We start from the raw sequence: 9925 nt of genomic DNA on the forward strand, positions 1-9925 counted from the left end.
AGAACGGTGTTGGCAGTATAAAAATATTTACAGCACCTTGTATCCCCAGGTGGTCTCCCATCCAAGTACTAACCAGGCCCAACACTGCTTAGCTTCCAAGATCAGATGAGATTGGGCGTATCCAGTGTGGTGTGGCTGTAGATGAACTTTGTGGTTTCTGTTAGAACTTTTCTACTACTAACTACTGGTTCATAAATGAATACGTTTGAAAATGGAATGCATCAACAGAACGGTGTTGGCAGTATAAAAATATCTACAGCACCTTGTATTCCCAGGTGGTCTCCCATCCAAGTACTAACCATGCCCAACACTGCATAGCTTCCAAGATCAGATGAGATTGGGCGTATCCAGTGTGGTGTGGCTGTAGATGAGCTTTGTGGTTTCTGTTAGAACTTTTCTACTTCTAACTACTGGTTCATAAATTAATACGTTTGAAAATGGAATGCATCAACAGAACGGTGTTGGCAGTATAAAAATATCTATAGCACCTTTTATTCTCAGGTGGTCTCCCATCCAAGTACTAACCAGGCCCAACACTGCTTAGCTTCCAAGATCAGATGAGATTTGGCGTATCCAGTGTGGTGTGGCTGTAGATGAGCTTTGCGGTTTCTGTTAGAACTTTTCTACTTCTAACTACTGGTTCATAAATGAATAAGTTTGAAAATGGAATGCATCAACAGAACGGTGTTGGCAGTATAAAAATATCTATAGCACCTTTTATTCTCAGGTGGTCTCCCATCCAAGTACTAACCAGGCCCAACACTGCTTAGCTTCCAAGATCAGATGAGATTGGGCGTATCCAGTGTGGTGTGGCTGTAGATGAACTTTGTGGTTTCTGTTAGAACTTTTCTACTACTAACTACTGGTTCATAAATGAATACGTTTGAAAATGGAATGCATCAACAGAACGGTGTTGGCAGTATAAAAATATCTATAGCACCTTTTATTCTCAGGTGGTCTCCCATCCAAGTACTAACCAGGCCCAACACTGCTTAGCTTCCAAGATCAGATGAGATTTGGCGTATCCAGTGTGGTGTGGCTGTAGATGAGCTTTGCGGTTTCTGTTAGAACTTTTCTACTTCTAACTACTGGTTCATAAATGAATAAGTTTGAAAATGGAATGCATCAACAGAACGGTGTTGGCAGTATAAAAATATCTATAGCACCTTTTATTCTCAGGTGGTCTCCCATCCAAGTACTAACCAGGCCCAACACTGCTTAGCTTCCAAGATCAGATGAGATTGGGCGTATCCAGTGTGGTGTGGCTGTAGATGAACTTTGTGGTTTCTGTTAGAACTTTTCTACTACTAACTACTGGTTCATAAATGAATACGTTTGAAAATGGAATGCATCAACAGAACGGTGTTGGCAGTATAAAAATATCTACAGCACCTTGTATTCCCAGGTGGTCTCCCATCCAAGTACTAACCATGCCCAACACTGCATAGCTTCCAAGATCAGATGAGATTGGGCGTATCCAGTGTGGTGTGGCTGTAGATGAGCTTTGTGGTTTCTGTTAGAACTTTTCTACTTCTAACTACTGGTTCATAAATGAATACGTTTGAAAATGGAATGCATCAACAGAACGGTGTTGGCAGTATAAAAATATCTATAGCACCTTTTATTCTCAGGTGGTCTCCCATCCAAGTACTAACCAGGCCCAACACTGCTTAGCTTCCAAGATCAGATGAGATTTGGCGTATCCAGTATGGTGTGGCTGTAGATGAGCTTTGTGGTTTCTGTTAGAACTTTTCTACTTCTAACTACTGGTTCATAAATGAATAAGTTTGAAAATGGAATGCATCAACAGAACGGTGTTGGCAGTATAAAAATATCTATAGCACCTTTTATTCTCAGGTGGTCTCCCATCCAAGTACTAACCAGGCCAAACACTGCTTAGCTTCCAAGATCAGATGAGATTGGGCGTATCCAGTGTGGTGTGGCTGTAGATGAACTTTGTGGTTTCTGTTAGAACTTTTCTACTACTAACTACTGGTTCATAAATGAATACGTTTGAAAATGGAATGCATCAACAGAACGGTGTTGGCAGTATAAAAATATCTACAGCACCTTGTATTCCCAGGTGGTCTCCCATCCAAGTACTAACCATGCCCAACACTGCATAGCTTCCAAGATCAGATGAGATTGGGCGTATCCAGTGTGGTGTGGCTGTAGATGAGCTTTGTGGTTTCTGTTAGAACTTTTCTACTTCTAACTACTGGTTCATAAATGAATACGTTTGAAAATGGAATGCATCAACAGAACGGTGTTGGCAGTATAAAAATATCTATAGCACCTTTTATTCTCAGGTGGTCTCCCATCCAAGTACTAACCAGGCCCAACACTGCTTAGCTTCCAAGATCAGATGAGATTTGGCGTATCCAGTGTGGTGTGGCTGTAGATGAGCTTTGCGGTTTCTGTTAGAACTTTTCTACTTCTAACTACTGGTTCATAAATGAATAAGTTTGAAAATGGAATGCATCAACAGAACGGTGTTGGCAGTATAAAAATATCTACAGCACCTTGTATTCTCAGGTGGTCTCCCATCCAAGTACTAACCAAGCCCAACACTGCTTAGCTTCGAAGATCAGATGAGATTGGGCGTATCCAGTGTGGTGTGGCTGTAGATGAGCTTTGTGGTTTCTGTTAGAACTTTTCTACTTCTAACTACTGGTTCATAAATGAGTACGTTTTAAAATGGAATGCATCAACAGAACGGTGTTGGCAGTATAAAAATATCTACAGCAACTTGTATTCCCAGGTGGTCTCCCATCCAAGTACTAACCAGGCCCAACACTGCTTAGCTTCCAAGATCAGATGAGATTGGGCGTATCCAGTGTGGTGTGGCTGTAGATGAGCTTTGTGGTTTCTGTTAGAACTTTTCTACTTCTAACTACTGGTTCATAAATGAATAAGTTTGAAAATGGAATGCATCAACAGAACGGTGTTGGCAGTATAAAAATATCTACAGCACCTTGTATTCCCAGGTGGTCTCCCATCCAAGTACTAACCAGGCCCAACACTGCTTAGCTTCCAAGATCAGATGAGATTGGGCGTATCCAGTCTGGTGTGGCTGTAGGTAAGCTTTGTGGTTTCTGTTAGAACTTTTCTACTTCTAACTACTGGTTCATAAATGAATACGTTTGAAAATGGAATGCATCAACAGAACGGTGTTGGCAGTATAAAAATATCTACAGCACCTTGTATTCCCAGGTGGTCTGCCATCCAAGTACTAACCAGGCCCAACATTGCTTAGCTTCCAAGATCAGATGATATTGGGCGTATCCAGTGTGGTGTGGCTGTAGATGAGCTTTGTGGTTTCTGTTAGAACTTTTCTACTTCTAACTACTGGTTCATAAATGAATACATTTGAAAATGGAATGCATCAACAGAACGGTGTTGGCAGTATAAAAATATCTACAGCACCTTGTATTCCCAGGTGGTCTCCCATCCAAGTACTAACTAGGCCCAACACTGCTTAGCTTCCAAGATCAGATGAGATTGGGCGTATCCAGTCTAGTGTGGCTGTAGATGAGCTTTGCGGTTTCTGTTAGAACTTTTCTACTTCTAACTACTGGTTCATAAATGAATACGTTTGAAAATGGAATGCATCAACAGAACGGTGTTGGCAGTATAAAAATATCTACAGCACCTTGTATTCCCAGTTGGTCTCCCATTCAAGTACTAACCAGGCCCAACACTGCTTAGCTTCCAAGATCAGATGAGATTGGGCGTATCCAGTCTGGTGTGGCTGTAGAGGAGCTTTGTGGTTTCTGTTAGAACTTTTTTACTTCTAACTACTGGTTCATAAATGAATACGTTTGAAAATGGAATGCATCAACAGAACGGTGTTGGCAGTATAAAAAATCTACAGCACCTTGTATTCCCAGGTGGTCTCCCATCCAAGTACTAACCAGGCCCAACACTGCTTAGCTTCCAAGATCAGATGAGATTAGGCGTATCCAGTCTGGTGTGGCTGTAGATGAGCTTTGTGGTTTCTGTTAGAACTTTTCTACTTCTAACTACTGGTTCATAAATGAATACGTTTGAAAATGGAATGCATCAACAGAACGGTGTTGGCAGTATAAAAATATCTACAGCACCTTGTATTCCCAGGTGGTCTCCTATCCAAGTTCTAACCAGGCCCAACACTGCTTAGCTTCCAAGATCAGATGAGATTGGGCGTATCCAGTCTGGTGTGGCTGTAGATGAGCTTTGTGGTTTCTGTTAGAACTTTTCTACTTCTAACTACTGGTTCATAAATGAATACGTTTGGAAATGGAATGCATCAACAGAACGGTGTTGGCAGTATAAAAATATCTACAGCACCTTGTATTCCTAGGTGGTCTCCCCTCAAAGTACTAACCAGGCCCAACACTGCTTAGCTTCCAAGATCAGATGAGATTTGGCGTATCCAGTATGGTGTGGCTGTAGATGAGCTTTGTGGTTTCTGTTAGAACTTTTCTACTTCTAACTACTGGTTCATAAATGAATAAGTTTGAAAATGGAATGCATCAACAGAACGGTGTTGGCAGTATAAAAATATCTATAGCACCTTTTATTCTCAGGTGGTCTCCCATCCAAGTACTAACCAGGCCAAACACTGCTTAGCTTCCAAGATCAGATGAGATTGGGCGTATCCAGTGTGGTGTGGCTGTAGATGAACTTTGTGGTTTCTGTTAGAACTTTTCTACTACTAACTACTGGTTCATAAATGAATACGTTTGAAAATGGAATGCATCAACAGAACGGTGTTGGCAGTATAAAAATATCTACAGCACCTTGTATTCCCAGGTGGTCTCCCATCCAAGTACTAACCATGCCCAACACTGCATAGCTTCCAAGATCAGATGAGATTGGGCGTATCCAGTGTGGTGTGGCTGTAGATGAGCTTTGTGGTTTCTGTTAGAACTTTTCTACTTCTAACTACTGGTTCATAAATGAATACGTTTGAAAATGGAATGCATCAACAGAACGGTGTTGGCAGTATAAAAATATCTATAGCACCTTTTATTCTCAGGTGGTCTCCCATCCAAGTACTAACCAGGCCCAACACTGCTTAGCTTCCAAGATCAGATGAGATTTGGCGTATCCAGTGTGGTGTGGCTGTAGATGAGCTTTGCGGTTTCTGTTAGAACTTTTCTACTTCTAACTACTGGTTCATAAATGAATAAGTTTGAAAATGGAATGCATCAACAGAACGGTGTTGGCAGTATAAAAATATCTACAGCACCTTGTATTCTCAGGTGGTCTCCCATCCAAGTACTAACCAAGCCCAACACTGCTTAGCTTCGAAGATCAGATGAGATTGGGCGTATCCAGTGTGGTGTGGCTGTAGATGAGCTTTGTGGTTTCTGTTAGAACTTTTCTACTTCTAACTACTGGTTCATAAATGAGTACGTTTTAAAATGGAATGCATCAACAGAACGGTGTTGGCAGTATAAAAATATCTACAGCAACTTGTATTCCCAGGTGGTCTCCCATCCAAGTACTAACCAGGCCCAACACTGCTTAGCTTCCAAGATCAGATGAGATTGGGCGTATCCAGTGTGGTGTGGCTGTAGATGAGCTTTGTGGTTTCTGTTAGAACTTTTCTACTTCTAACTACTGGTTCATAAATGAATAAGTTTGAAAATGGAATGCATCAACAGAACGGTGTTGGCAGTATAAAAATATCTACAGCACCTTGTATTCCCAGGTGGTCTCCCATCCAAGTACTAACCAGGCCCAACACTGCTTAGCTTCCAAGATCAGATGAGATTGGGCGTATCCAGTCTGGTGTGGCTGTAGGTAAGCTTTGTGGTTTCTGTTAGAACTTTTCTACTTCTAACTACTGGTTCATAAATGAATACGTTTGAAAATGGAATGCATCAACAGAACGGTGTTGGCAGTATAAAAATATCTACAGCACCTTGTATTCCCAGGTGGTCTGCCATCCAAGTACTAACCAGGCCCAACATTGCTTAGCTTCCAAGATCAGATGATATTGGGCGTATCCAGTGTGGTGTGGCTGTAGATGAGCTTTGTGGTTTCTGTTAGAACTTTTCTACTTCTAACTACTGGTTCATAAATGAATACATTTGAAAATGGAATGCATCAACAGAACGGTGTTGGCAGTATAAAAATATCTACAGCACCTTGTATTCCCAGGTGGTCTCCCATCCAAGTACTAACTAGGCCCAACACTGCTTAGCTTCCAAGATCAGATGAGATTGGGCGTATCCAGTCTAGTGTGGCTGTAGATGAGCTTTGCTGTTTCTGTTAGAACTTTTCTACTTCTAACTACTGGTTCATAAATGAATACGTTTGAAAATGGAATGCATCAACAGAACGGTGTTGGCAGTATAAAAATATCTACAGCACCTTGTATTCCCAGTTGGTCTCCCATTCAAGTACTAACCAGGCCCAACACTGCTTAGCTTCCAAGATCAGATGAGATTGGGCGTATCCAGTCTGGTGTGGCTGTAGAGGAGCTTTGTGGTTTCTGTTAGAACTTTTTTACTTCTAACTACTGGTTCATAAATGAATACGTTTGAAAATGGAATGCATCAACAGAACGGTGTTGGCAGTATAAAAAATCTACAGCACCTTGTATTCCCAGGTGGTCTCCCATCCAAGTACTAACCAGGCCCAACACTGCTTAGCTTCCAAGATCAGATGAGATTAGGCGTATCCAGTCTGGTGTGGCTGTAGATGAGCTTTGTGGTTTCTGTTAGAACTTTTCTACTTCTAACTACTGGTTCATAAATGAATACGTTTTAAAATGGAATGCATCAACAGAACGGTGTTGGCAGTATAAAAATATCTACAGCACCTTGTATTCCCAGGTGGTCTCCCATCCAAATACTAACCAGGCCCAACACTGCTTAGCTTCCAAGATCAGATGAGATTGGGCGTATCCAGTGTGGTGTGGCTGTAGATGAGCTTTGTGGTTTCTGTTAAAACTTTTCTACTTCTAACTACTGGTTCATAAATGAATACGTTTGAAAATGGAATGCATCAACAGAACGGTGTTGGCAGTATAAAAATATCTACAGCACCTTGTATTCCCAGGTGGTCTCCTATCCAAGTTCTAACCAGGCCCAACACTGCTTAGCTTCCAAGATCAGATGAGATTGGGCGTATCCAGTCTGGTGTGGCTGTAGATGAGCTTTGTGGTTTCTGTTAGAACTTTTCTACTTCTAACTACTGGTTCATAAATGAATACGTTTGAAAATGGAATGCATCAACAGAACGGTGTTGGCAGTATAAAAATATCTACAGCACCTTGTATTCCCAGGTGGTCTCCTATCCAAGTTCTAACCAGGCCCAACACTGCTTAGCTTCCAAGATCAGATGAGATTGGGCGTATCCAGTCTGGTGTGGCTGTAGATGAGCTTTGTGGTTTCTGTTAGAACTTTTCTACTTCTAACTACTGGTTCATAAATGAATACGTTTGAAAATGGAATGCATCAACAGAACGGTGTTGGCAGTATAAAAATATCTACAGCACCTTGTATTCCTAGGTGGTCTCCCCTCAAAGTACTAACCAGGCCCAAGACGGCTTAGCTTCCTAGATCAGATGAGTTTGGGTGTATCCAGTCTGGTGTGGCTGTAGATGAGCTTTGTGTGGTTTCTATAAGAACTTTTCTACTTCTAACTACTGGTTCATAAATGAGTACGTTTTAAAATGGAATGCATCAACAGAACGGTGTTGGCAGTATAAAAATATCTACAGCACCTTGTATTCCCAGGTGGTCTCCCATCCAAGTACTAACCATGCCCAACACTGCATAGCTTCCAAGATCAGATGAGATTGGGCGTATCCAGTGTGGTGTGGCTGTAGATGAGCTTTGTGGTTTCTGTTAGAACTTTTCTACTTCTAACTACTGGTTCATAAATGAATAAGTTTGAAAATGGAATGCATCAACAGAACGGTGTTGGCAGTATAAAAATATCTACAGCACCTTGTATTCTCAGGTGGTCTCCCATCCAAGTACTAACCAAGCCCAACACTGCTTAGCTTAGAAGATCAGATGAGATTGGGCGTATCCAGTGTGGTGTGTCTGTAGATTAGCTTTGTGGTTTCTGTTAGAACTTTTCTACTTCTAACTACTGGTTCATAAATGAGTACGTTTTAAAATGGAATGCATCAACAGAACGGTGTTGGCAGTATAAAAATATCTACAGCACCTTGTATTCCCAGGTGGTCTCCCATCCAAGTACTAACCAGGCCCAACACTGCTTAGCTTCCAAGATCAGATGAGATTGGGCGTATCCAGTGTGGTGTGGCTGTAGATGAGCTTTGTGGTTTCTGTTAGAACTTTTCTACTTCTAACTACTGGTTCATAAATGAATAAGTTTGAAAATGGAATGCATCAACAGAACGGTGTTGGCAGTATAAAAATATCTACAGCACCTTGTATTCCCAGGTGGTCTCCCATCCAAGTACTAACCAGGCCCAACACTGCTTAGCTTCCAAGATCAGATGAGATTGGGCGTATCCAGTCTGGTGTGGCTGTAGGTAAGCTTTGTGGTTTCTGTTAGAACTTTTCTACTTCTAACTACTGGTTCATAAATGAATACGTTTGAAAATGGAATGCATCAACAGAACGGTGTTGGCAGTATAAAAATATCTACAGCACCTTGTATTCCCAGGTGGTCTGCCATCCAAGTACTAACCAGGCCCAACATTGCTTAGCTTCCAAGATCAGATGATATTGGGCGTATCCAGTGTGGTGTGGCTGTAGATGAGCTTTGCGGTTTCTGTTAGAACTTTTCTACTTCTAACTACTGGTTCATAAATGAATACATTTGAAAATGGAATGCATCAACAGAACGGTGTTGGCAGTATAAAAATATCTACAGCACCTTGTATTCCCAGGTGGTCTCCCATCCAAGTACTAACTAGGCCCAACACTGCTTAGCTTCCAAGATCAGATGAGATTGGGCGTATCCAGTCTAGTGTGGCTGTAGATGAGCTTTGCGGTTTCTGTTAGAACTTTTCTACTTCTAACTACTGGTTCATAAATGAATACGTTTGAAAATGGAATGCATCAACAGAACGGTGTTGGCAGTATAAAAATATCTACAGCACCTTGTATTCCCAGTTGGTCTCCCATTCAAGTACTAACCAGGCCCAACACTGCTTAGCTTCCAAGATCAGATGAGATTGGGCGTATCCAGTCTGGTGTGGCTGTAGAGGAGCTTTGTGGTTTCTGTTAGAACTTTTTTACTTCTAACTACTGGTTCATAAATGAATACGTTTGAAAATGGAATGCATCAACTGAACGGTGTTGGCAGTATAAAAAATCTACAGCACCTTGTATTCCCAGGTGGTCTCCCATCCAAGTACTAACCAGGCCCAACACTGCTTAGCTTCCAAGATCAGATGAGATTAGGCGTATCCAGTCTGGTGTGGCTGTAGATGAGCTTTGTGGTTTCTGTTAGAACTTTTCTACTTCTAACTACTGGTTCATAAATGAATACGTTTTAAAATGGAATGCATCAACAGAACGGTGTTGGCAGTATAAAAATATCTACAGCACCTTGTATTCCCAGGTGGTCTACCATCCAAATACTAACCAGGCCCAACACTGCTTAGCTTCCAAGATCAGATGAGATTGGGCGTATCCAGTGTGGTGTGGCTGTAGATGAGCTTTGTGGTTTCTGTTAAAACTTTTCTACTTCTAACTACTGGTTCATAAATGAATACGTTTGAAAATGGAATGCATCAACAGAACAGTGTTGGCAGTATAAAAATATCTACAGCACCTTGTATTCCCAGGTGGTCTCCTATCCAAGTTCTAACCAGGCCCAACACTGCTTAGCTTCCAAGATCAGATGAGATTGGGCGTATCCAGTCTGGTGTGGCTGTAGATGAGCTTTGTGGTTTCTGTTAGAACTTTTCTACTTCTAACTACTGGTTCATAAATGAATACGTTTG

At 41.5% G+C, this 9925-nt stretch overlaps 19 non-coding genes and 25 pseudogenes across 19 annotated transcripts; all 44 read right to left on the bottom strand.

Annotated features, from left to right (window-relative positions):
- Positions 1-24: 24 nt before the first annotated feature.
- Positions 25-143, bottom strand: LOC134885312 (5S ribosomal RNA). The gene has a single exon (XR_010169430.1). It is a non-coding gene; the product is annotated as a 5S ribosomal RNA (ribosomal RNA).
- A 107-nt stretch (positions 144-250) lies between these two features.
- Positions 251-369, bottom strand: LOC134887715 (5S ribosomal RNA; annotated as a pseudogene).
- Positions 370-476: 107 nt separating this feature from the next.
- Positions 477-595, bottom strand: LOC134890555 (5S ribosomal RNA; annotated as a pseudogene).
- A 107-nt stretch (positions 596-702) lies between these two features.
- Positions 703-821, bottom strand: LOC135071043 (5S ribosomal RNA). Its single transcript, XR_010257185.1, has one exon. It is a non-coding gene; the product is annotated as a 5S ribosomal RNA (ribosomal RNA).
- A 107-nt stretch (positions 822-928) lies between these two features.
- Positions 929-1047, bottom strand: LOC134890556 (5S ribosomal RNA; annotated as a pseudogene).
- A 107-nt stretch (positions 1048-1154) lies between these two features.
- Positions 1155-1273, bottom strand: LOC135071044 (5S ribosomal RNA). The gene has a single exon (XR_010257186.1). It is a non-coding gene; the product is annotated as a 5S ribosomal RNA (ribosomal RNA).
- A 107-nt stretch (positions 1274-1380) lies between these two features.
- Positions 1381-1499, bottom strand: LOC134887716 (5S ribosomal RNA; annotated as a pseudogene).
- A 107-nt stretch (positions 1500-1606) lies between these two features.
- Positions 1607-1725, bottom strand: LOC134892638 (5S ribosomal RNA; annotated as a pseudogene).
- A 107-nt stretch (positions 1726-1832) lies between these two features.
- On the bottom strand, positions 1833-1951 carry LOC134891630 (5S ribosomal RNA; annotated as a pseudogene).
- A 107-nt stretch (positions 1952-2058) lies between these two features.
- Positions 2059-2177, bottom strand: LOC134887717 (5S ribosomal RNA; annotated as a pseudogene).
- A 107-nt stretch (positions 2178-2284) lies between these two features.
- Positions 2285-2403, bottom strand: LOC134890557 (5S ribosomal RNA; annotated as a pseudogene).
- A 107-nt stretch (positions 2404-2510) lies between these two features.
- On the bottom strand, positions 2511-2629 carry LOC134884903 (5S ribosomal RNA). Its single transcript, XR_010169034.1, has one exon. It is a non-coding gene; the product is annotated as a 5S ribosomal RNA (ribosomal RNA).
- Positions 2630-2736: 107 nt separating this feature from the next.
- LOC135062387 (5S ribosomal RNA) lies at positions 2737-2855 on the bottom strand. Its single transcript, XR_010248738.1, has one exon. It is a non-coding gene; the product is annotated as a 5S ribosomal RNA (ribosomal RNA).
- Positions 2856-2962: 107 nt separating this feature from the next.
- On the bottom strand, positions 2963-3081 carry LOC134884492 (5S ribosomal RNA). Its single transcript, XR_010168637.1, has one exon. It is a non-coding gene; the product is annotated as a 5S ribosomal RNA (ribosomal RNA).
- Positions 3082-3188: 107 nt separating this feature from the next.
- Positions 3189-3307, bottom strand: LOC134892547 (5S ribosomal RNA; annotated as a pseudogene).
- Positions 3308-3414: 107 nt separating this feature from the next.
- On the bottom strand, positions 3415-3533 carry LOC134884594 (5S ribosomal RNA). The gene has a single exon (XR_010168737.1). It is a non-coding gene; the product is annotated as a 5S ribosomal RNA (ribosomal RNA).
- A 107-nt stretch (positions 3534-3640) lies between these two features.
- LOC134890876 (5S ribosomal RNA) lies at positions 3641-3759 on the bottom strand (annotated as a pseudogene).
- Positions 3760-3865: 106 nt separating this feature from the next.
- LOC135069647 (5S ribosomal RNA) lies at positions 3866-3984 on the bottom strand. The gene has a single exon (XR_010255824.1). It is a non-coding gene; the product is annotated as a 5S ribosomal RNA (ribosomal RNA).
- Positions 3985-4091: 107 nt separating this feature from the next.
- Positions 4092-4210, bottom strand: LOC134893845 (5S ribosomal RNA; annotated as a pseudogene).
- Positions 4211-4317: 107 nt separating this feature from the next.
- Positions 4318-4436, bottom strand: LOC134892346 (5S ribosomal RNA; annotated as a pseudogene).
- A 107-nt stretch (positions 4437-4543) lies between these two features.
- On the bottom strand, positions 4544-4662 carry LOC134891631 (5S ribosomal RNA; annotated as a pseudogene).
- A 107-nt stretch (positions 4663-4769) lies between these two features.
- Positions 4770-4888, bottom strand: LOC134887718 (5S ribosomal RNA; annotated as a pseudogene).
- A 107-nt stretch (positions 4889-4995) lies between these two features.
- On the bottom strand, positions 4996-5114 carry LOC134890558 (5S ribosomal RNA; annotated as a pseudogene).
- Positions 5115-5221: 107 nt separating this feature from the next.
- On the bottom strand, positions 5222-5340 carry LOC134884904 (5S ribosomal RNA). Its single transcript, XR_010169035.1, has one exon. It is a non-coding gene; the product is annotated as a 5S ribosomal RNA (ribosomal RNA).
- A 107-nt stretch (positions 5341-5447) lies between these two features.
- LOC135062388 (5S ribosomal RNA) lies at positions 5448-5566 on the bottom strand. The gene has a single exon (XR_010248739.1). It is a non-coding gene; the product is annotated as a 5S ribosomal RNA (ribosomal RNA).
- A 107-nt stretch (positions 5567-5673) lies between these two features.
- LOC134884494 (5S ribosomal RNA) lies at positions 5674-5792 on the bottom strand. Its single transcript, XR_010168638.1, has one exon. It is a non-coding gene; the product is annotated as a 5S ribosomal RNA (ribosomal RNA).
- Positions 5793-5899: 107 nt separating this feature from the next.
- On the bottom strand, positions 5900-6018 carry LOC134892548 (5S ribosomal RNA; annotated as a pseudogene).
- Positions 6019-6125: 107 nt separating this feature from the next.
- Positions 6126-6244, bottom strand: LOC134884595 (5S ribosomal RNA). The gene has a single exon (XR_010168738.1). It is a non-coding gene; the product is annotated as a 5S ribosomal RNA (ribosomal RNA).
- A 107-nt stretch (positions 6245-6351) lies between these two features.
- On the bottom strand, positions 6352-6470 carry LOC134890877 (5S ribosomal RNA; annotated as a pseudogene).
- A 106-nt stretch (positions 6471-6576) lies between these two features.
- On the bottom strand, positions 6577-6695 carry LOC135069648 (5S ribosomal RNA). Its single transcript, XR_010255825.1, has one exon. It is a non-coding gene; the product is annotated as a 5S ribosomal RNA (ribosomal RNA).
- A 107-nt stretch (positions 6696-6802) lies between these two features.
- On the bottom strand, positions 6803-6921 carry LOC135061918 (5S ribosomal RNA). Its single transcript, XR_010248284.1, has one exon. It is a non-coding gene; the product is annotated as a 5S ribosomal RNA (ribosomal RNA).
- A 107-nt stretch (positions 6922-7028) lies between these two features.
- On the bottom strand, positions 7029-7147 carry LOC134893846 (5S ribosomal RNA; annotated as a pseudogene).
- A 107-nt stretch (positions 7148-7254) lies between these two features.
- On the bottom strand, positions 7255-7373 carry LOC134893848 (5S ribosomal RNA; annotated as a pseudogene).
- A 107-nt stretch (positions 7374-7480) lies between these two features.
- Positions 7481-7599, bottom strand: LOC134893715 (5S ribosomal RNA; annotated as a pseudogene).
- A 109-nt stretch (positions 7600-7708) lies between these two features.
- Positions 7709-7827, bottom strand: LOC134887719 (5S ribosomal RNA; annotated as a pseudogene).
- Positions 7828-7934: 107 nt separating this feature from the next.
- LOC134894474 (5S ribosomal RNA) lies at positions 7935-8053 on the bottom strand (annotated as a pseudogene).
- A 107-nt stretch (positions 8054-8160) lies between these two features.
- Positions 8161-8279, bottom strand: LOC134900374 (5S ribosomal RNA). Its single transcript, XR_010173886.1, has one exon. It is a non-coding gene; the product is annotated as a 5S ribosomal RNA (ribosomal RNA).
- Positions 8280-8386: 107 nt separating this feature from the next.
- On the bottom strand, positions 8387-8505 carry LOC134884495 (5S ribosomal RNA). Its single transcript, XR_010168639.1, has one exon. It is a non-coding gene; the product is annotated as a 5S ribosomal RNA (ribosomal RNA).
- Positions 8506-8612: 107 nt separating this feature from the next.
- Positions 8613-8731, bottom strand: LOC134892549 (5S ribosomal RNA; annotated as a pseudogene).
- A 107-nt stretch (positions 8732-8838) lies between these two features.
- On the bottom strand, positions 8839-8957 carry LOC134884596 (5S ribosomal RNA). Its single transcript, XR_010168739.1, has one exon. It is a non-coding gene; the product is annotated as a 5S ribosomal RNA (ribosomal RNA).
- A 107-nt stretch (positions 8958-9064) lies between these two features.
- LOC134890878 (5S ribosomal RNA) lies at positions 9065-9183 on the bottom strand (annotated as a pseudogene).
- Positions 9184-9289: 106 nt separating this feature from the next.
- Positions 9290-9408, bottom strand: LOC135069649 (5S ribosomal RNA). Its single transcript, XR_010255826.1, has one exon. It is a non-coding gene; the product is annotated as a 5S ribosomal RNA (ribosomal RNA).
- A 107-nt stretch (positions 9409-9515) lies between these two features.
- Positions 9516-9634, bottom strand: LOC135068796 (5S ribosomal RNA). Its single transcript, XR_010254988.1, has one exon. It is a non-coding gene; the product is annotated as a 5S ribosomal RNA (ribosomal RNA).
- Positions 9635-9741: 107 nt separating this feature from the next.
- Positions 9742-9860, bottom strand: LOC134893849 (5S ribosomal RNA; annotated as a pseudogene).
- Between the last annotated feature and the right edge of the window lie 65 nt (positions 9861-9925).

Source organism: Pseudophryne corroboree, chromosome 3 (genome assembly GCF_028390025.1).
Source record: "Pseudophryne corroboree isolate aPseCor3 chromosome 3, aPseCor3.hap2, whole genome shotgun sequence".
Lineage (NCBI taxonomy): Eukaryota > Metazoa > Chordata > Amphibia > Anura > Myobatrachidae > Pseudophryne > Pseudophryne corroboree.